Source organism: Tenrec ecaudatus, chromosome 3 (assembly GCF_050624435.1).
Source record: "Tenrec ecaudatus isolate mTenEca1 chromosome 3, mTenEca1.hap1, whole genome shotgun sequence".
NCBI lineage: Eukaryota > Metazoa > Chordata > Mammalia > Afrosoricida > Tenrecidae > Tenrec > Tenrec ecaudatus.
In genome coordinates, this window is record NC_134532.1 from 65,521,270 (window position 1) to 65,546,082 (window position 24,813).

The window sequence follows — 24,813 nt, forward strand, 5'->3', positions numbered from 1 at the left end:
GGTTTATTAAAATTTTAACACTAAGTATATATACAGAAATTTCCCCACAGAAAGATAAAAATGAATGCTTTATTGAGTCTGAATAAAGTTTTAAAAACTATTCCCAGGATGCTGGAATTCCTAATAATAAACTATGTTTTCTTCATTTGATGATGGTATCCCTGGGTGTGGGAAATGGTTAAAATGCCCCATTATTGCCTGAACATTTGGAGGTTTGCATCTAGCAAGAGAAGAAAGTCTGTCTGAAGGAAAGCCCATCACTCAGCTTCTGAAGAAATGACCATAGGAGTACAGCTGCATTATGACCCACATGGAAGAGTCATTTGATGAAATAAGTATATTCTATATGAGTTCTTATTTTCTCTATTCTTCATGGGGTCAAAAAGAAATGTGTCACCTACCCCCCCCCCCGCCCCCCCCCACACAAGCAGATTGGAAACGTAGGAGGCAATGGGATTTAGGATTGCATTGGGTTTATAACATGAAGGAAAGTGAGTTGCACATTTACAATAGCCTACGCCTCAAAGATGCCTGTGCTGGTGGTCCAGTGGCTAAGACCTAGGCGACTAATCCAGAGGTGGACAGTTCCAATCCGCCAGCAGTGCCTTGGCCGAAAGCATCTGGTGATTTGCTCCAATACAGATGCCATCCTAGGGAAACACAATGGGGATGTTCTACTCGATCAGATATGATTGCTATAAGTAAGAATTAACTCCATGGCACAGAGCAACAGCAACGATGGCTGAATGCTTGCCTACTTGCCTTCTGAAACGGAACATTGGAGAAGACGTTTATTTGGTTTAGATCACTTATTTAACAAACATTAACTGAGTTCCTGTGAAATGTTTGATATTAAGGACTGTGAATTTAATAAAATTGAAGTCCCACCCTCTAGAATATGTTCTAGAAGATCCAAAGCACTATTGGAATTTGGGCTCGAGTGGTCCACCCGAGCACTCCCGTTCGTTCCCAGGTGCCATAGGGTACCATCAAATGAAGATTTCCAAAATGATTGTAGAGTCTATAGAACTCAGAAATGACAAACAATAACACTCAATATCTGAAACAGAAGCAGAAAGTTAATTTATTGTTCACTTAAGAAAGGAAGAGCTATGTTAGTTAAGCAAAGTTACTCTGAACAAATGACCCTATTGCTATTACATAAGGTTTTTAGGAACGGAAGTTACAAGTCTCCAAGACGGCCCACTTATGCATATCTCCTGTACTAAGAGTTTTCTGTAATTCTCTTTCACATTGTAATCAGATTGGTATGCGTTGTCAGCAGAATACGGTAAAAGGGATAATAAGTCACCTCTGAGGCTAGGTCATACGAAAGCTGTGCTTCTGTCTTTCTCTTTCTTGGACCACTCACACTGAGGTGCACTAATGTCCATGCAATGTGGACACCCAGGCAGCCCCGTGAAGATGTCTGTCGGGGAAGGAGTCAAGATCTTCTACTTCCCGTCAACGCCTATGAATCCTCTAAGTTAGCGGTTGAACGTTCAACTCCTGTTCATTCTTCCACTCGACTGAGAGGTTTAATGACGCTTCATTGGTGACTTTCAGACAGGAGAAAGTGTCCTGAGAAGCATTCTAGATTCTTGACTTGCAGAAATATATGAGATAAATGTATGTTATTTTAAGCTCCTAATGTGGGATAATTGCCAACCCAACACTCGTGAACTCAAGGTACGTTAGGGATTGGAAGCCTTCATTCAGAAATGTGGTTACTCAGGAATGACTTGGTTGTTGATTGGGTGACTTTCAGCAGGGTACAAATTTGGATGACAGTTTTGTTCATGGGATATATGTCCTAGGAAGGAGCTTTCAACTATTGGTTGGGTTGGAGACATGTAGTCACATTTGAAGGTGAGTTGAGATTGACTAATTAAACAGATGTAAAGCTGATTATGTAGTTACTAGTCTTCTTGGCTCTAGTATAAATCCATTAGGGTTTACCTTTTTTCTTAAAAGTTAGAGAAATTTTATTCTCAATACACAGGCATATAAAGAAAAAAGATATTATGTGCTAATTGATATAATGGAAGCAATTAAGTATCATTGTGGGCCTGGCAAAAAAGAGTAACAGTATCTCAGAATATAGAGGATAGTTTTGTAAAGAAGATGCCATATAAGTTTGTCCTTACAGAACAGTGTACAGTTTACCAGTAGAGTTTATCATGTGTTGCATACTCATACAAAAAGAAAAACATTTAAGGGTCATGGATATAGAAAATAGCCTTGTTCTGCTAAATTCATTTTTTAAAATTCATACTCCTGCAAAAACCTAGATCAGGATTATTTTAAAAGAACTCTTCTGCAGCCACTTGTCAGTTCAGAGCCTTGGTTGCAGAGTGGCTACATGTCGGCCTGTGGTTCACATTGTGAGCAGTTCAAAACCACCAGCCCTTGCTTTGAACAAAGTTAGGGCTTTCTCTTCCTATAAAGAGTTACAGTTCAAGACATGCACGTGAACGTAAATGTGTGTACTGCCCTAGGGCCTCTATGGGTCACCATTGGCATGATGGTAGTGAGAATGCCTGTTAGTTTGTCTTAATGTGCTGGCTGGTGTGTTGCTGTGATGCTGAAAACTATGTAATTGGTATTTTCAAATACCAGCAGGGTCTCGCAAAGTGATCAGGTTTCAGAGGAGCTTCAGACTAAGAACTGGCTGTGGAGCTGGAATAGCTGTCCACTTAAGAAGAATTCGCCACTGAAAGCCTTATGGACAGCATCAGGGCTTTGCCAAGAGAGTGACAACAGAAGTTGAGTTGCTCAGGTTGGAAGGCACTCAAATTTGACTTTGAAGAGCTGCATTTTCAGAGTAGAGGCAATCACCGTGACCTGGAGGGTGTAAAGTCTATGGGACTAAAGCCTTCAGGACTTTGATTCGCTGATGGGGCATGAGATGGGGCTCAGCATGAGAAGAAACAAGTGAAACTACCTGGAAATAATTGGAACTTTGGATGTAGAAGAGTCAATCCTGAAAATTTGGAAATCATCAAAAATGAGATGGACTGCAAAAAAAGATTGATATGCTAGGTTTAAATGAGCAGAAATGGACCAGATTGGTCATTATGAGCCAGAAAATTTTATGGTTTACTACAGAAATGACAGATCCAAAAGGAATGACATTGCATTCATCATCAAAAATGGCATTTGAAGATCTATATTAAAATATGATGCTTACCGGCATAGATAATATCTATCTACGTACCAGTTACCACAAATATACTCATGTTTAATCATCAACCACTAAAACTAGTGATGAAGAAATTGATTCATTTTAATATAGTCTACAGTTTGAAATTAATCAAATATGCAATCAAGATGCATTGATAATTATTGGCAATCGGAAACAAAGAGTAAGAACAATCCTTGGAAAGAATCATCTTGGTGATCAACAAGAAGCTGGAAATTGCATGATTGAATGTTTCAAGACTAATGACTTCGTATTCACAAACGCGCTGTTTCCACAACACAAAAGGACTTCTCCTGATGGGAAGCACAAAAATCAAATGGTCGACATCTAGGAGAAGAGAAGATGGTCAAGCTCAGAAGCTGAAACTAAGCCAGGGAGCAAGTGTGGAACAGACCATTAATTGCTCCTCTGTAAGTTCAGGTTCAAACTAAAGAAATTAAAACAAGTCCATGAAAGCCAGAAGGCAACCTTGAGCATATCAGTGATATTATTGTTCTATAAATTTGAATATTCTGTTAGGGAACTTTCTTTGAAATGGGCACCAGGAAGGATCTCCTCCAGTGAGTTGGCTAAGTAGCTATCTTCCAAATTTCCTGGAATATGGGAATGTGTTCTGCCAGACTTCATCAGCTTGTTGACACATTTCCTTTGATGTTCCATCAATTCCTGGAACATTTTTTTATGGCTAGTGCTTTCAGTGCACCTTGAACTTCTTCATAAAGCACTATTGATTCTTGCTCAGATGCCACCTCCTGAAATGATGGAATGTTGATTAGTTATTTTTGGTACAATGACTGCATATTCCTTTGTAGTTTTCTGTATCATTTAATATTTTCCCCACAGCATCATTTAATACTGCCACTCGAGGCTTGAATTCTTTCTTGAGTTCTTTCCGTTTAAGATATGTTGAGCATGTTCTTGTCTTTTGTTAGAAATCATACTGGGTCTGTGCACTTGCCATTGTAGTACTTGGTTTTGTTTTCTTGAGCTGCCCTTTGAAGTTTTCTATTCAGTTCTTTCACGTCACCATTTCTTCCATTTGCTTTAGATGCTTATGACTAAGGGCAAATTTGAAAGTTTCTTCTAACATCTATTTTGATATTTTCTTTCCATCTTTTTAGTCACCATTTGTTTTCTTTCTGAATGATGTATTGATTGGATTTCAAGATGTATAAATGATGTAAACCTATCACACATAGTACTGTTCTTCACGATTTATTTGTATCCAACTGTACTAAATTTATAGTTTTGAAATTTAACAATATTTAAAAGTGTTGTCCTCCCCAACATGAGACAGGATGTCTCCTCACCAGCCCACAGCACTACGGGAACAACACCACAGACACAGTGCAGGAAGTCTGTCCTGTCTGACAGCCCCAACCATAATGGAGCAAACCAAGAAGGCAGCACAACAGAATAGAAAGGGGAGAAATGTGACTAAGTCCCCGAGGCATCCCCAAAATAGATTTCTGACTGGAGATGGGGGGTGGAGTGGTGTAGTACTTGGCACCTCATCAGACCTTGTTGGAAGACATTCATAAGTGTCATCTGATAGACCTGGAACTCTTCATAGGCTTTTTAAAAATGTATTTTTTATATGTCTACCTATACAAGATAGGCGGGCTAAATGATCCCAAGGAGAAAGTAATGGGACCAATGGTTCCAGTAGTGCTTGGGAGAGGAGAAAACATGGAAAGGGAACAGGAGGCCAAAAAAAGTCAAAGCTAAGAAAACAACAAGGGATCTAAAATTAACAATGAGGAGGGTGTATTATGCCTGGTAGGGTTTGCTCAATTGCAATGTAACTGAGAGGAATTATTGAGAGTCAAGTGTTGAGTGAACATGATAGCGGGGTAGGGGGAAAGTAGAATGAAATAGAAGAAACAACTAGTAGGCAAAAGCTATATACCAAGGTATAAATGTAAGCATGTACATATATTAATATATATATAAGGATAGGGGTATGGGTCTATGTATATATGTTTATATATTAAAGTATTAATGTACCAGATGGACTTTGGGCCTCTCCTTAAGTCTTCTATCAACACAAGAACACTTTGTTCTAATAATCTGGCACTGTGTGATTCTCACCTTCCTGACATGATCCCTGAAGACAAAATGAGTGCATAAGCAAATGTGAAGAAGACTGATGGCGCCTGGCTATTAAAAGATACAGTGTCTGGGGTCTTAAAGGCTTGAAGTTAAACAAGAAAGCCATCTAGTAGGGAAGCAACAAAGCCCACATGGAAGAAGCTCACCCACCTGTGTAATCATGAGGTGGCGATGTGATCAGGTATCAGAGGATCAAATATAATTATATCAATGTGAGAAAGTGGGGTCAAGAGACTGAAAGCCCATCTCTAGACAAGTGGATAGCCCCTCACAGAAGGGTCACATGTAAGGGACTATTCAGCCAAGGCACAGTTTAGCACCTATGAAACACACAACATTCCTCTGGGTCTTTAATGCTTCCTTCCCCATTCCCCACCCCCACTATCATGACCCCACAAATCCTGCTAGACTGGTGTATGTACATTGGTAGAGATAAGACCTTTCACCACACAGAAGCCAGGACAGAACCGCCCCCCACACACACAACAGTAGTGGGAATAGTTACACAATGCGGGAAGGGGGAGGGTGATGGTGGAGAGAAACTGATAGCAATAATGGATGTATAACCTGCCCTCCCTAGCTCCCGCTCCCCCCACAAGGAGGACAAACAACAGAATTATTGGTGAAAGGGTACTGTGGACAGAGTAAGATATGAAAATATATATTTATACTTACCTGGCAGGGGAGATACCATGATCATGAAGGTGGTTTGCCCAGGGCGAGGTTTATCCATTGCACTCCAGATTTGCTGACCTCTGTGATTTCCCAAAATGTGGGAAACTCGACTGCATAATTTGTGCTAGTGGGGGACTGCGTTCGTGCTCTCCCCTAATTAAAAAAAAAGAAAATATATAGGTAGATAATTTATCAAGGGTTTACAAGGTTGGGAGGGAAATAACGAGGAGCTGATAATAAGGGCTTACGTTGAAAAATGTTTTGAAAATGACAATGGCAGCATATGTACAAGTTTTCTTGATAGAATTGATTCATGGATTGTTATAATATCTGAAAGAACCTCCAATGAAATGATTTAAATTAAAAAATTAAGTGTTGTCCTCCAAAAGATAATATTATGATTTTTAAAAGACTCCAAGAAGCTATTTGTAGTGTATATTCAATGGGTTTGCAGCTCCATAACTCCAGGAAGATGGCCTGGAACAGCACCTTGCCTGGTCTGGCACCATCCTCACAAGTGTTCTCTGCTTGAGCATATTGTTGAAGTCCTTGTGTCAGTCTCTGTCCTTGAGGACTTTCCTCCTTGCACACCCTCTGCTTTATGAAACATGATGTTTTAGATTTGTGGAGTGTGCCGTTCCCTTTCGATTTCCAATTTATCAATATTTTTACATTTCATTACATTTGGCTTTGTCTTCTTGAGCTGCTCTGGTAAATTTTTTATTTAGCTCTTTGACTTTATCATTTATTCCATTTACTTTAGCTACTCTAAGATTAAGAACAAGTCAACTTGTGTTTCAAAAAAAAAAGGTATTTGCTATAAACAAGTCGTTGGTCTTGCAAACTTTTATTATGCTATATTCAATTTTATATGTATCACCAAGTCTATATTTTTCAACTACTGCTCATTTTTCTTTGTTTCCACCTTTTGCATTCCGCTCACTGATAATTATCAATGCATCTTGACTTCATATTTTATCAATTTCAGACTGAAGTCATTGATAGTCTTCTTCATCACTAGCTTTTATGATTCATACATAAACTTGAACAATAGTGGTATTGATAGGATTTCCTTGAAGGTAGATAGATATCATCCTATCACAGATAACATTGCACCTCATGCTTGCTTTTGCAACATCCCTTTTGACCATGAATGCCATGCCATCCTCTGATGATGCAATTCCTAGCACAGTAAATCATATCTGTTTCACAAGAGCTTGCCAGTCTCTTTCAGCTCAAGGATGCCTAGGATATTGATTTTTATTCTTTCCTCTTCACTTCCGACCACTTCCTGTTTCCCTAGTGTCATACCTAGTCCACGTTCCAGTCATTAACAAACCTTTGCACCTGCCTCTTAATGGAAGTTATCATTCCACTAAGCAAAATTATTTTAAAATAGTTTGAAAAAAGTATAACATTTATCTGGAATATCTGTTTCTCAATTTGTTCTTTAATATTTTGAGAGCAAATTCTATTTGAGAAAGTTGTTTTTGCTCTCCACTAACTCCCATTTTCTAGTAGCCATTTACCCATTACTATTTGTTACATGCATGAGTACTTGAAGTGTTGTTATAACTGTTATTACACTTTTTGCATTATAACAATAAATTCATTCTTTCAATCCTTCTCATATTAAAGGTACTTTATTTCCTCTTTCTATAATGATGACTATAGTGTAATAAGACTGTAATGTATTATAGCTATTTGATACTGTAGACATTTCACAAACAAAATATAAATTAACCATAACAGAGGCAGAAATCCAAGATGAGATATGAGCATTATTCAGTCACTCCGCCAAATTTACCTGAGTGCTTTGTGTGTGAGTGAACAACATGAGGAATTCAAAGTTAAATAAAACAGCCTCCATCTCATGAGTTTATGATGTAGCCTGTGGAGATGATACAGATACATCATAAACTCCAAGGAGAGAGATAAAGTGATGAGTGATGTATAACAAACTCTCAGTGGAAGCGCAGTGTCTGACAAACAGGCTTGAGAAGCAGCTAGAGAAAGAGGAGATTTTGCAGGCTCAGAGTGCCTCAGGGGACAGAGCAGCCTTTGAGGAAAGGTGCTATCAGCTAAAAACATTCACAGTATGTTTACCCAAACTCGATAAAATAATAATCATGAAAAAGAGTGCACTTGTTAGAGTACACATGATTATAGTATCCGGCGTTCAACTACAGTGTCCTCTATTGTTGTTGTACTTATAAACAACAGAGAGGTTTATTTCAGAACAATGTACAACATTATTAAACTAAAAATATTATTAATATTGTCTTAGGACGATCATCACTATTTTTGACAGATTTTTAACTAATTACTGCAATTTAGACATTTTAAGACCTGGAATAAATATTAAATGTCCTTTGTCACAGAACCCCTCTCTTTATGTCCCTACCACAGAGTAGGGTAGGCAGTAGGAGAAAATATCCTTTAGATTGAGGATCTGTGGTCACGTGTGCTAAACAGGTCATGTTCTTAGTTCTAACCAGGACAATGACTAAAGCTCAGGTCGTGATGCCTATGTCAGTCAGTTTTTTTCTTCTTTGTTTATTTTGAGTTTTCCCTACTCCACCCTCCACCAAATATCCTCAAACTACTCTTTTAGGATTGACAGCCCCCTGCCCACCACCCCTCTTGGGAAAGTTCAAAGTAACACTTCATCTGTCTGGGCATTAGGTTTTATTTTTCTGTGTGTTGTCCTGAAGCTTAAAAATTGGCTGCTGGTTTTTGTCCTTCCAATATTTTCTGAAGGAAATGATGAAGGAAATACTACCTACCCTTTTCCCCTGGGAAAGATGGTGAGGCCCAGGCTGGAGAAGAAAGCTCTCTTTGCATGTGCAGACAGAGGATTCCCACATCTTTGGAAAGTTCTAGCACTGCAGTTTGGTCTTTAAAACCTTGCTTTGCAGGGCCATTTTAAACTCAATTCCTTTTCTTCTGCCAATTACACATAATAAAAGGTAGGAAATAACACTTCATCTTGAAACCTCACATAAAACAAAAACTGATCTTCTTTAAATGCTAACTTTATATTATTGAATCTCATTCAGTATTCCTAAAGGAGAATGCTGGCTCTCCTCCTCCCAACCCCCATCCCTAAGGCAACATAATGAGGCAAAAATGTTTTCACAATACTTTTTTTAATATAAAATTTTGTTATAATTGTCCTTTGTATTGTTTGACTGTCAGTTAAATTAGAACATTTAATAATTGTAGGGGGCTGATAAGACTTTCTATTAAAGGTATGTCATTATGTTAATCTCAGTTCAAATATAGTTTGCCCAAATCCTGTTTTGATTATATAACAATAGAATAAATTAACCTGTTAAATAAGCTTACTGAGAGGGCATAGCAAAATTTAAATGTCTTTAAAGTTAAAGACAATACTGATTTTAACATGCAAATCATAGGAAAAGTCGGATAATTTTTCCCCTCTTTAAAGCCTTTCAAATTGGAGCATCAATATTTCCATGCAAATATATGTATAATTAAACTAAAATATTTTATTTATCTTTACTGTTTTAATATTATGAAGGGACAGTTAAAGGTCATTAAAAAAAACTGTAGCTACTCCCAGGTTTCACTTGGTGTGCCGGCACCTGGATTATTTAATAAACACATTGACAACCCTTTGCGTAGATGCTCCATAAATTTATTACTATATATTTTAAGTCTTTGTAGCAAGCTATAAAAGTTATATCCCAGAACTGTATCCCAGAGCTTCCTTTATTCATGCATGGATTGAAGGCTCAAACATAACCACATATATATTTTTATGCATTCCTATTGCCTATTTTTGTACACTCACATCACATGTCCTAGGAGATAAGGTCTTTTCTTTTCTCTCTCTCTTTCTTTTTTTTTTTAAGACTAAGTTACACAGATATCTTTGGAAAGAAAAAAACACAATTCTACCTCCACATATTTAGAGGAAAAATTCAAAGATTCATTTATCTATAGTTTCACTTATTCAAGAAATAATCTGAAGTGCATGTTATGAATAAAGAACTTGAATTGAATTAGAAAGGTAAAATAATCATAGAGTAGCCTGGACACTGAATTTATTTCTTCTTTCTTTATATGCAGGTAATTTCCCACAATATGACCCCTCCTAAAGAATAAAGAAAGAAATAATATACTTGTTTGGCCCTTTATTAGTTTTATAGGGGCACCATTACAAAGTACCATACAGGATGTGGCTTATAGTATACATTTAATAACCTCACAGTTCTGGAGCTACTAGTCTAAACTCAACATATTGTCAGAGCTATGATGGTGGCATATTGAGTTATGTTTTGGGCTATTAACCACTAGGTCAGCAGTTTGAAACCACCCTTCACTTCATGGAAGAAAGATGAGGTACTCTACTCCAGTAAATATGTATAGTTTCAGAAGCACACAGGAGCAATTCCACTCTGCCCGGCAGGATCCCTATGAGTCAGAAATAATTAGATGACAGGTCTCTTGCTTTCTGATGGTCAGACCAGGGGACAGCTGCCTTAGTCAGTTCCCTGCTTCTGCTGGCAAGACTCACTTCCTGCAAGACATCCCTCAGGAGAAACCACATGGCCCTACCCTGATGCAGCCCTGGGTGCTGGAGCAGTTGTGTGGAGACCCCTGGCAGCACTGAGATTTGGCTTTCCAGATTTGGCTTTCCTCCTGCAGTCGGCATCATTGCTTGTGTTTTGTCAGATTGAGGAGGACTTTGCAGATTAATGTAGGACATATGGGCTAATGTTGGACTTATGGGCTTGGACAGCATTGCATTGGTATGATTCTTAATGTACACGTACCCTTTATATAAAACTCTCTCTTATACACATGAGTCTCTCTTATACCCATATGAGTTTCAGTGGATTTGTTTCCCTAGTTTACCCAGACTAACACACTACTTGGATTGTATTAGAACCCACTCTAACCACGACTTCATGATACCTTCAATAATTTTCAAACAAGCTGACGTCCACCTCAATATATCTTCTGGGGAGATACAATTTAATCCATAACAGGCAATTTAAAACAATAAAAATATGACAATTCAATGTAACATTTCTCTGCTTTCCATGGATTTTAATCTCCATTTGTAGTCTATGTAATGATATCAATGAGAAGATTTAACAATAATTATTTTAAAATGAAGGAGAATGAAAAGTAGGAAAGAAATAGGTAGGAGAAGGATTTTATAGTACATATTGGACGTAATTGTTTATAGAAACAATTGTCACAGATAACAGGCATAAATTGAAACTAGACTTTATATTTAAAATATTTAAATAATGTACAATTTGTGTGTGTTAGTAATGAAACATTTGTTCCATTTCTTCAGTAGGACTCTGCTTAAGACAAATCACCGGATATGGGACTTTAGTGTCTATTTTAGGTTGAGGTTTAGTTGAAGTCATTTAAAGTTGTCACAACTCAACATCTGTTTGGTAAATATGAGACTGTGTTCTGAGTAATATTAAATTTGGAAATAACAATAAAGTATAACTTAGCTCACATATATTGAATGTTTATTATGTGTAACACACTGTGTAATGTCTTACCAGATTTAGTTAAATTAACTTATTTAATCTTGACAGAAATTTAGTGGGCTTGTTCTCATAAGAAAACAGTCACAATGAGACAAGATACTTGAAGGGTATAGCTAGAAAGTGGTAGATTTATGATGTGAAATCTAACATTCTCACTTCACCACTTATGGATTAACATGATTTTGAAATATCCGTAATAGTTTCACTTCGTTCTATAGGATCCTTATGAATCAAAATCTACTCAATGAAAGTGGGCTTACTAAAAATATATACAGTAAATGTAAATAAAATAAATCATTCAAAGAATAATTTAAAATGAGGCTGACAGATTATAATTTGGACAGTAGTCATTTAAGTAGAAATTTTAGGTGGTAGTAAAATTTTGGAGGGTTCAGCAAAAAGTAGTTCTTATAGATAGTCCCTAATGACCAATGCTACCACGTTGTGCACTTATTCCCTTAAGAAAACTGCAATATATGCTCCTCCTTTACCAAAAATAATTTAAATTTTAAAAATAAAATTTAGTTTTTATTCAACAATATTTATTGAGTGCTACCAAGAGATAACTACCGTTACTCTTTTGTGCTTTCATCCTCATGTCTTGCTTTCATTTTTAAATAATTATGATCATAATATATTAAAATATATACAAATGGATTTTAAATAATTTTTTCTGGTTATAAAATAATGGAAACTCCATATGGAAAGTTTCATAAGTGCAAATAAAAAGTAAATAAGAATTACTTGAAATGTTTTATAGAAATAAACTCTGAGGTATGTACCTATACCTCATTAAATGAGATGGCTAGATTCTAAAGATCAGATCATTTTGTGAAAATGAGCATTAGGTGAAAATGCAGATGACAGAAACACATAATTAAATTGAGGTTTACTACAGCATTTTGTAACTGCCAATTTCCATCACAGAATAACTGGGGATTATGGCTCAGCCAAGCTCACAAATAGCCTTCATCACTCACAGTCAGTATTACTCCTGCTTCCCCTTCTTGGTAATCCGTACTGCAGAGTGCCTTATTAATGAGCAAAATAGTTGGATAGTAGATATAATGAGATAATCATTAAGTAAGCTTATTTTAATAATTGAATAATGAATTAGGAGGCATTTCACTAATTACATATTTTATATGTAATAACTTGTATGTAATAACTTTTATAATTATGTATGTAATTATATCTGTATGAAATAACTTTTTATCATAGCTAGCCAAATAATATTTAAACATCTGGACAGAAGTGGATAATGATGAAAACACTTTGGACAGATATTGCTAGTTATGATGAGGTGCTGGGATATTTCTGTATTGACTAATTGAGTGAATTGGGCCATTCAACAAGAGCATAAAAAAACACAGAAGAGTGTCAACCATGATTCCTAGAAGGGAAAATGGCTGTTCAGTTTCCCAGGGGAAAAATTACTCTATACTCCTCCCAGAAGAGTGGTAATTGTACAAATAGCTGAGCTATTTTAAGGACGTTTTAGAAGGTAATATGTGTGGAATCTGGCGTTGCTTTGGCTATGCCCCTATGCATCTTGGGAGTGGCCTTCACTCCTCCACAAATTGAAATTAATATCGATAGATAGCTATAATCTTTCATTTGCTAGTTCTAAAAAAAGTCAAAACATTTTCTTTCAATCAAAACATTAAGTAAAAAGAGAAATATGGCATGTTTTCTTAGCAATCTGCATCTGAGAATATATTCAATAACTTAAAACAATTCTAGCCCAAAGAGTAAATGATGCAAGAAAGTATAAGCAATAAAGAGCATTGTTGTCCTGTCAGAAATGAGGGAACGATTCATCTGTACAGCTGTACCTATTAGATCATGATTTTGAGCTTGGCAAATTTATGAGTCAAACCATGGTAGACCTATCAAAAGGGTACTTATAGGATACAATCCCATTACAAATTAGAGTACAATGGGAGCCCTGGTGGTGTGGTGGTTAACATGCTGGCCTGCTATGAGAGCCACAGGTCTGGCAGTTGGAAACCACCAGCAGCTCTTCACAAGGGCTGGAATTTCTACTCTTACACACAGTCAAAGCTTCGGACACCCACCGCCGGTCACTGTGACTCAGTATTGACTCCATGGCAGTCAGTTCATTTTGGTTTTGTATTTCTAATAGTCACCTGAGAAGATTACTAATTAAATTCACTGGGCATGAGCTACAAGAATCAGACAACTAGTAAACCAATTTCCATAGGGCTAACTCCCCTTATAAAGCAAACCATGTACATTAGTTTAATGTTATGATCAATAGAAAATTTTGTTTGTTTGTTTATTTATTTACCTGCCTATTTATTCATTCATTTATTCATTAATTTTTCATTTATTTACCTGCTTGTTTGTTTGTTTGTTTATTTATAGGAAATAGAGGAAAGTTGTATGTTTCATCGTTGCTACACTGCACCCTGACTGGCTCATCTCTTCCTTCTGACCCTTCTTTGAGGGTATTTCCAATTGTCTACAGACAGGCTTTTGGTCTCCACTACACACACACACACACACACTCATACCCTCTTTCACATTGGGTATGATTTTGTTATGGGTCTTCTGATGACTGATACCTGATCTTGTCAACAGCTCATGATCACACAGGCTGGTGTGCTTCTTCCATGTCGACTTTATTGCTTTTCAGTTAGACGGCTGCTTGTTTCAATTCAAGCCATTAGTACCTGAGATGTTATATCTTTTTTTTTTAAACAATTTGTTAGGGGCTCATACAACTCTTATTACAGTTCATACATATACATGCATCAATTGTATAAAGCACATCTGTACATTCTTTGCCCTAATCATTTTCTTTTTTTACATTTTATTAGGGACTCATACAACTCTTATCACAATCCATACATATACATACATCAATTGTATAAAGCACATCCATACATTCCCTGCCCCAAACGTTCTCAAAGCATTTGCTCTCCACTTAAGCCCTTTGCATCAGGTCCTCTTTTATTTTTTCCCCTCCCTCCCCGCTCCCTCCTTCCTCATGCGCCCTTGGTAATTTATACATCGTTATTTTGTCATATCTTGCCCTATCCAGAGTCTTCCTTCCCCCCCTTCTCTGCCGTCCATCTCCCAGGGAGGAGGTCACATGTGGATCCTTGTAATCAGTTCCCCCTTTCCAATCCACTCACCCTCCACTCTCCCAGCATCGCCCCTCACACCCTTGGTCCTGAAGGTATCATCCACCCTGGATTCCCTGTGCCTCCAGCCCTCATATGTACCAGGGTACAACCTCTGCCCTATCCAGCCCTGCAAGGTAGAGATAGCGGCATACCATCAGCTTTCTTCAACACATTTACTTACACACCCATTTTGTCGTCAGCGATCAGTTGAGAAGGTGAGCATCACAGAATGCCAAATTGTTAGACCAGAATGTTCTTGTGTTGAGGGGGTACTTGAGTCAAGGCCCAATGTCCATCTGCAACCTTAATTCTTTATATATATATCCCTCTTGATATATATATATGCCTGTATATAGGCCTCTATAAATGTCCTTTGCCTCCTGGTTCTTTTCTCTATTTCCTTTTACTTTCCTCTTGTCCCATCATCATGTTTGGCCTTCATTTAGATTTAGTAATTCCTTGCTGCTACATTGCCCTTGATTAAGCCCCACTAATCATCCTACACACTTCTCTCCATTGATTTTAGTTCACTTGTTCTCTTGTCCCTAGGTTGGTTACCTCCTCCCCCCCCACTTCATTTTCCCACCATCCCTACTCCCCTATACCCCCGGAACCATGGGTCCCATTCTTATCATCTCCAAATTGTTTATCCCATCTATCTAATCTAGATAGACATGCAGCGATATTAATAAGTGCAAAAAACAGACAAAGCCAAACAAAACAACAAAGGAAGTCAAAATCAACAAAACAACCACAACAAAAATAAAATAACAAGAAAATGAAAGCCACTGACAAAAGTGGAAATGCCTATAAGTAGTTTAAGGTCTGTTTGTTGGCCTTTACGAGTGTTTTCCAGTGCTGGTGGACCTGTAGGTATGTACAGACATTATGGAAATGGATTTCACGATATCTAAAACAAATGGAAATTGAGCTACTGTAGGACCCAGTGATCCATAGAATTTTTCATGGCTGATTTTCTACAGTAGATAGCCACACCTTTCTTCTGAGGCACGTCAGGGTGGACTCTAGACTTCTAACCATTTAGTAGCAGCCAAGGACCTTGACTAGTTACATAATTCACTGACTCCAACTATACACAGGAATATCTTCAGGCAAGAATAGTTCCAGTGGAAGGAAATACATTGCAGAATGCCAACTCCCATTGGAATGGGAGCCTTGCCATTCCCTGCTCTCGCATGAGGAGATAAAAGCCCATTTGTTAGAAGAGGCATGGAATGTGTGGGTATTGCAAATGGTTAAGGACATGACAGCCAATTAAATAGCTGGCAGTTCCAACACCCCGAGAAGTGCCTCCAAATAAATGCCTGATGATTTACTTCCAAAATGGCAGCCATTGAAAGCCACCTCTGGAATCAAGTCAGTAACACTTGCAGTAATCTTCTCTTCCGTAACCCCCTCTTACTTCAAGAACCATGGTTCACTGACAACCAGAAGATTATGTGTACATTCCTAATTATATGCATCTTCAAGTTGTGGGGTATACCTTAAACCTTCTGGGAAATTTTCAGTACTCTAGAGTTGGTTTGGACAGGGACCTCAAAGATCACTATGATTTTCAGGTCTCCCAGCTGATTCTGGTGTAGACTGTAGATTGATATACACTGCTTTATGAAAACACAAGGAACAAAGAAGGTATACACTCTTCATAAAGAAATATATTCATACTTGTACATAATTTATCAATACCATGCATCAAATATCCCAAATTTTAAATTTTGAATCAAATAATATAGAATGTTTCAGGGGTACAGCCTTCCTGTGATTTTTATTAGTTCTGCAGTATTTGTCTTTAGCTCCTTATTGATGGTGTTTATGTGTGTATGTGTTTCTTCTCCCCTGAATCAGGAAGCGCCCATTTGGGGGATACTCTCAATTACTGGTTCAAACTTCTTCATGACTCCCTCATTTGATCAATTTCTTGAGGCTTCAAGATTCACAGGGTTTTTCAGCCCAGAATCCATTCCTCCTTCACATACAATCGTATACCTACCATAAGCCCCTTCCTTAACTGGTCTTCTGGCTTGCTTGCCATTTACAAAAAGGACAGATATTGTTAATAGGCTGAGAAATTTAGAACAAACATTGATATTTGCCTGGGGCATTAAAAGATCCCTTGCTGTTTTTTAAATATATAAATATTTTTATTGGAGGCTCTGCAACAATCCATACATCAATTGTATCATGCACATTTTTACATATTTTTGCCATTATCATTTTCAAAATATTTTCTGTCTACAAAAATGGTATCAGCTTCTTGTTTATCCCTCCCTCTACAATCTCCCACCCTCATGAACTCTTGAGAAATGATAATTTATTATTATTTTCATATCTTAAAATGAAGAGCCACAAAGCAGAGTTTACAATCATCCAGGATATTTAGGCAGGTGCAGAACCCTGATCCTACATGTTCCCTCTAAATATCTGCACTTGTTTGGGGATTATATAAAACATATTAAATAAGGCCAGTCATATTTTATATAATCCTCTTTAAGGGTAGAAAACAGAGGCTTAAATAATATGTCTTGTCTTTGGTTCTTTGGTCAGTTTATGTTAGACATAATTGTGCGGTGTCATCAATTACAAAGAATGATGAGCCTAGAAGGGTGATTGATCTTTCTTCACAAACCGACTATACCATAAATTTTCTAGGTAACCTTAAAATGTCAAATGTTCAAGGCTACCCTTTCCTGCATGTATTTTAAATCCTAAAGAAAATGTGAATTTCAAAATTTTAATATGAGTATTGTTTCTTTTTCTCACATTATTAGTGTTTCAGTCATATAAAGTGAATTTATTTTCAATCAGATAAAATGCTATGAAATGTAACCATGAACTAAGTATTTTTAACATGTCAGAGAATGCATTTTATGAATTGATTCATGCCATCTCCTCTGCAAAATGACAAACCAAAAAATCTGATATTTTTCACTTTTCTCTTTTATATAATATTGTCCTATAAGCATTTGCTAAGACTTTCACTCTCTTTTATTAAATGTTCCATTTAAAACTTCATGCTTCTATAAAAGTAAAAATAAAGTATTTTAATAATATCTGAAAAATCTCCAGCTTTTTAATATTGATGATGATGTTTATATTAATTATAAAAATTTAAAATATTCATACTATCTAGGATATTTGCATGAGCACTCCCAAAAGGTGAGGGAGTAGGCAGAAACAGCTTTCCATTTTTATCATAAGGAGTAAAAGGGATAAACTTTAAGTACATCAAGGATTATTTATTTCATGAATATATGACAGTGTGTTTGCACCTCTACAGGCTCACAGATCATTTTTCCAACAGCACGTTTTCTTTTCATTGAGACTTAAATGAATGTACCATGGACTAGTTACTATAAGTCTGTGTGTTATTTGGTAGTTTAATAAACTATCATAGAAGAGCAAATCTTACTCTTGCAATAGATTGGGGTATGTTTTGGAGAAAATCATCATTTACAAAGAAGACACCACAGTATGGACTGATTGATTTTCTGAATATTTTGAAGTTTTAGTGAGATGAAATGAAGAAAATGCTTTGAATTAGATCATTATTTGTTCCTCAACCCTTCCTTAGGAAAGCATTCATTATGAGATAAGAGATGAAAGGGTAGAACAGAGCTGAACAAAAAGAGAAAAATCAGAAGAATTCTTTTTTTTCCACATGGCATTCATCATCTTCAAAAATGTGCATATTTTAAATAATTGAATTCAGGCAAGACTTTGCACTCAAACTAGAATTAGATATGTTTTTATAACATGCCTTGAGGAAAATTCTTTGTTATGGCTTCACTGAGCACTCATTAATTTTGTAACAAGAAATGGGGAGTTGATAGCAATTTTGCACCTATCTGCAGATGTATGAAATGTTTAGTCATTTTAAGGTAAGAAATTCTCACATATCAACATTTCATGGAATTTTGTAAAACTGCTTAGATCCCATTAAAATCACAATTATCCGATAGTTAATGAAGTTAGTTAAAAGATATAAGCATATAAATATTTTTTCTTTTTATTATAAAAGATTTTAAATGCATAGAAAACTAGAGGCTAGGTTAATTAATACTCAGATATACACTATTCATATATGAGTTTTCATATTTATTTATTTACCTCTAGTTCATTTCTCTATCTTTCTTTAACAAAGTCTGAAAATAAAACCCGCAGAAAAAGAACAGTTCCCTTAGGCACTGTATATACATGGTCTGAGCAACCTTGGCAGATGGACAGATAGAAACCTCAGCATGGTACTGGCCCGCACAGCCCCTCACGTGCCTTATCTTATCAGTGACCGCCTCAAGTCTCTGCCGCAGATTTAACCCACCAGGTCTTCTGAAGAATTGCTCTGGTCTTCATCTGAGCTCCTTGCCCAGTTTCCTTCTTTAAATCCATTCTCATTGACTCTGATTTGTTCTCTTAACAACAAAACAAAAAACCTGATGGCAGCATCTCTTTGTTGTCAACTCTCTTTTGCATTTCATTATCTAAAGAAGTTGTTTCTAAACTTGGATAAATAGACAAAGAATGGCCCATGGGAGTAGGAGAAGAAAATATCGCTCTCTTTGATTTACATTTTTAACTTCATTTTAAAAATTTGTATCTTCAATGTAGGTTTTATAATGTGCATATACATTCAACCATGCAAAATAAGATATGTGTGCATTATTGTCATATCTATACACTTATAAAAATGCTAATACTCATGCACAATTAAAATATTTTAGAGATCACCGGATTTGAGAATAAAATTCAAATTATTTCATTGGTTGCTTCTGTTTTTTTAATTGTTTTATTAGGGGTTCATACAACTCTTATTACAGTCCATACATACATCAATTGTATAAAGCACACTTGTACATTCATTGCCCTCATCATAATCAAAGCATTTGCTCTTCACTTAAGTCCCTGTCATCAGCCCCTCTTTTTTCCCCTCCCTCCATGCCCTGCCCTCCCTCATGAACCCTTAATAATTTATAAATTATTATTTTGTCACATCTTTCCCTGTCTGGTATCTCCCTTCACCCCCTTTTCTGTTGTCCATCCCCCAGGGAGGAGGTCACATGTAGATCCTTGTAATCGGTTCCCTCTTTCAAACCCACTCACCCTCTACCCTCCCAATATCGCCACTCACATCTGCCCTGGATTCCCTGTGCTTCCAGTTCCCAACTGTACCAGTGTACACCCTCTGGTCTAGCCAGACTTGCAAGGTGGAATTTGGATCATGATAGTGGGGGCAGAAGAAGCATTTAGGATAAGGTGACCAGACGTCTCACTTTTGGTGGGACAGTCCCAATTTTATTTTTAACAATTTCCCTGCTTCCCACAGCATTTTTTAAAAGTCCTGATATTTGGAAAGAGTGCAAGACAAGCTAGGGTATACGTTTTTCAGATACCATGTAGCTATTTTGCCAGGATATGAGTTTTATCAATGGTGTCCCAATTTACCAATAGGAACTAGAGGAAAGTTGTATTTTTCATCATTGCTACATCCCACCCAGTCTGGCTTGTCTCCTCCCTGAGACCCCTCTGCAAGGGGATCTCCAGTGGCCAACAAATGGGCTTTGGGTCTCCACTCTGCACTCCCCGCCTCATTCGCTGTGGTAAGATTTTTTGCTCTAATGATGCCTGATACCTGATCCCTTCAACACCTTGTGATCACACAGGCTGGTGTGCTTCTTCCATGTGGGCTTTGTTGCTTCTGAGCGAGATGGCCGCTTGTTTACTTTCAAGCCTTTAAGATCCCAGATGTTATATCTTTTGATGGCCGGGCACCATCAGCTTTCTTCACCACATTTGCTTAAGCACCTATTTGTCTTCAGTGATAGTATCATGGAGGTGAGCACACAATGATATGATTTTTTGTTCTTTGATGCCTGATAAATGATCCCTTTGGCAGCTCATGATCGCTTAGGCTGGTGTGCGTCTTCTATGTTGGCTTTGTTGCTTCTGAGCTAGATGGCCGCTTGTTTATCTTCAAGCCTTTAAGACCTCAGACACTATATCTTTTGATAGGCAGGCACCATCAGCTTTCTTCACCACATTTGCTTATTCACCCATTTTGTCTTCAGCAGTTGTGTCGGGAAGGTGAGCATCATAGAATGCCAATTTAATAGAAGAAAGTATTCTTGCATTGAGGGAGTACTTGAGTGGAGGTCCAATGTCCTTCTGCGACCTTAATATTAAACCTATAAATATATGCACATAGATCTATTTCCCCATCCTCATATATAAATATATTTTCATATGTACATGTCTTTATCTCGACCTCTATAAATGCCCTTTGCCTCCCAGCTCTTTCCTCAATTTCCCTGGGCTTTTGTCTTGCCCCACTATCATGCTCAATCCCCACCAGAGTTTCAGCAATTCCTCTTTGTTACATTACCCTTGATTATGCCCTACCAGGCCTCCCACACTCACTAGATCACCAAAGTGTTTGCTTCTAACACTTTTCTCTCTACCCCATCGCCCGCTACCCTCCTACTTCTTGCCATTGTGGTCATCAACAGCGTGGGTACCTGAAAGAGGGACTGGAAATGAAGATGGGCAAGAGATGCGGAAAATGGAGACAAGACAGGAGTCTGATCAAGTCTCGTTTATTGAGCTGAGAACAGAGGCTTAAATAGCCAGCGAAGGGCGGGCACCATTACGTCATATGGAAATAAGGTATAGCCGGGGTAGCCAATAGTCATGCACCTGCCAAATGGCGGGCGATTGTGCTCAAACAGGTCCACATGCTAATGAGGCATACCGGGTGCCTGACAGAAGTGCCACCAGGTATGTGTTGTCCAATGAGCATAGCAGTTGCTAGCTATTGAGCACCAATCCTAGCAAAGGTCAAGTAACTAATGACCGCAGGGGAAACAAGGGCAGGAAGACCATTAGGCACAATTTATATGACAGAAAACCGAGAGTAAATACGTGAAGGTTGTATATGGCTTTGGATCCAGGGCTGAGGGACAGCAGCTCCCTACACTTTAAACCTTCTTTTCCTTTCCATTGGAACTTCCCTCCATAGGGATGAGCTAAATCTGTTGGTTCATGATAGGGCTCCTACTATCTCCTCATCTCTTGAATTCTCAGAGTAATTTATTTAGACATTTCAAAAGCATCCAGTTCAGTGTATTATACTTTATACCAGCACACATTTCTGTCTTCCGAGTTTAATTTGGTACCTTTAATTTAATTTGAGAGTCTTTATTAATCTTTGCAGCACACTGGCTAGCATAATCTGGTACATAACCCCAAATAAAACCCTATCAGGTCCAATTCAAAGCAAGCCTACATGGTACAGTTGAACTGCCCCATCAGATTTTCAAGTCTGTAAATCTTTATAGAAGGGGACTATCTCATCCTTCTCTGATGAGCCAATGGTTGGATTCAAACTTCTGACCTTTAAATTAGTAACCTAGCACTTAAACCACTCTACTACCAAGGCTCCTTGGTACACAGTAACATATAAAACTTACTATTCTAGTCTTTGGGCTCTAGAGTTGAAAAATAGAACAATCTAGGCTCATCTCATCTCCGTCATTACTAGAAATTGCTATTTGTTCAAATTTATTTATATACCTTAGCAATAGTCTTATTATTTCTAAAATGAAACTTTAGAGCATCAATTGGGTGGATCCAACAAAGGCAAAATATTTAACGAATTCAACCATTTCTGTGTTTATCACGATGCTACCTATTGGTCCAGCTGCAAGGATTTTGGTCTTTGTTATGTTGAGTTGCAAGTCATAATGAATGCTGCAACACTTGATCTTCATCAGAAAATTCTTCAAGTCTTCTTTGTTTTCAGAAAACAAGATGAGGTGTCATCTGCATATCATAGCTTGTTAACAAGCCTTCCTCCATTCCTGATGCCACATTGTTTTTCATAGAAGTCAGCTTCTCTGATTATTTGCTCAGCATACAGATTGGATAAATATTGCAAAAGGATTCAACCCTGTCACACACCTTTCTTGATTTTAAATGATGCAGTATTTCCCTTGTTCCACTGGAACAACTGCCTCTTGAACCATGTACAAGTTTTGCATAATCACAATGAAGTGTTTTGGGTCTACCATTTTTCTCAAGGTTATACGAAGTTTCTTTTGATACACATGGTTGAATACAGTGAAACACAAGTGAACATTTTTCTGGTATCTCTGCTCTCAGCCAAGATCCATCTGACTGGATGGATGATGGTATCCCTTGTCCTATGTCCTCTTATGAATCCAGTCTGAACCTCTGACAGCTCCCTATCAAGCAACTGTTGCAACCATGGTCTTCAGCAAAATCATACTTGCAAGTGATGGTGATGTCAGTGATATTGTTCTATAATTTGAGCATTCTGCTGGGTCCCTTTTCTTTGGAAAATACAAATATGGATCTCTTCCAAACTGTTGGCCAAATTTCCTGGCATAGGTAAGTAGGTGCTTTAAGATGTCCTTTAGCAAAGGGTATTAACTGAACCACACTCTTCCTTTGAAGGCATCTTTGATTTTACCTTGGTAGAGGGTGGGACATCTTGTGACATTTTAAGTGGACCATATTTTACCTCTTGAATGGCCACTAGGTTTTTGGGGGTTTTTTGCACAGTGACTCTGCATTCTCTCCATCGCCTTTGGATGCTTCCTGCATCATTCAATATTTTCCCCATAGAATCTTTAAATATTGCAAATCCAGGCTTGATATTTTTCTTCAGTTCTTTTAGTTTAAGATTTGCTGAAAGTGTTCTTCCTTTTCGATTTTCTAACTATGGGATTTTCCCATTTCATTATATATTTGACTTGTCTTCTGCTTCATCATTTCTTCCATATGTCTTAGCTACTCTATGATTAATGGAAGGTTCAGAGTCTCTTCTGACATCCATGTTGATTTTTCATTCTTTCCTGTCTTCTCAATGAACTTTAGATTTTTTAAATGTATAATGTTATTGATGTTATCCCACAGCTCATGAGGTCACCTATCATTAGTGTTGGAGGTAGTTAATGTTTATTGTGCTAACCTACATTTAATTTTTTTAATAAAAATCTTAATACTTTGTCCTTTTATTTCAATTGATTCTGCTGAGAAATTAATTGTTTAATTTCTAATTCATGTTATTTATTTTTCTTCTTTTACTTTGTAAAGTTGGCAAGCAATTTGCCAATTTCATAAACCCCTTTGAGTTAGTTAGTTTTTTGTGGCAAGCTGGCCAATAACACATTTTGGTTTAATTGAAGGGCAGAGTGAGTCTCATCTTTCTAGTTCTCTGGTTTTTTGCTTTGTGATGGTTGGACCAGGGTGCAGCTGCCTTAGCCAGTTCCCTGCTTTATCTGGCAAGGCTCACTTCCTGCAAGATGTCCCTGAAGAGAAGCCACATGGACCTACCCCGATGCAGCCCTGGGTGCTGAAGCAGCCGTGTGGAGACCCCTGCCAGCACCGAGATGCTTACATATTCACTGATTCGGCTTTCCTCCTGCAGTCGGCATCACTGTGTGTGTTTTGTGAGATAGAGGAGGACTTTGTGGATTGGTGTCAAACATATGGGTTAATGTTGGACTTGTGGGTTTGGTCAGCACCGGGTTGGGATGTTTTCATGATGTGCACTTACCCTTTATATAAAACTGTTTCTTATGCATATGAACTTCTGTGGATTTATTTCTCTAATGTACCCAGATTAACACGCCCTTCAAAAACAAGTTTCTAGTCTTGTTTATTCCTCCTATCATTTTTGTTTTTTATTTTTATTTACTGGTACTTATGCTCTAATTTTTATGATTTCCTTTCTCCTGGTAGGCGATTTTGGCTGCTCTTTTAGAAGATTGTGAGAACAGGGGCTGATTTTATCTTTTAAGATGGGCGTTTCTCACAAAATTTGTCCTTTGGTCAATCTTGCATAGAAAGATCTGTATCTTTGCATGGTGTGTATTCAATTTTGTTGGATTAAAGGAATATTTCATTTCATCTTTCCTTTTTCTATTTTGGTGCTGTTGTCAGGAGTCACTGAGTCAGTTCTGAAGCATACTCACCCTAAGTACAACAGACTGATAGACGCTGCTCTGACCTGTCATCCTCACAATCATGTTGATGGTTGAGCTTATTGTTGCAGGATTGTGTCAGCCTGTCTCCCTGAGGTTCTACCTTAGCA

General features: G+C 37.5%; 1 protein-coding gene and 1 non-coding gene across 2 annotated transcripts in view; both read left to right on the plus strand.

Moving 5' to 3' along the window:
- IQCM (IQ motif containing M) overlaps window positions 1-24,813 on the plus strand; it is a 473,119-nt gene that overhangs the window by 363,142 nt on the left and 85,164 nt on the right. The window lies entirely within an intron of this gene.
- Window positions 5,982-6,145, plus strand: LOC142443781 (U1 spliceosomal RNA). Its single transcript, XR_012783533.1, has one exon. It is a non-coding gene; the product is annotated as a U1 spliceosomal RNA (small nuclear RNA).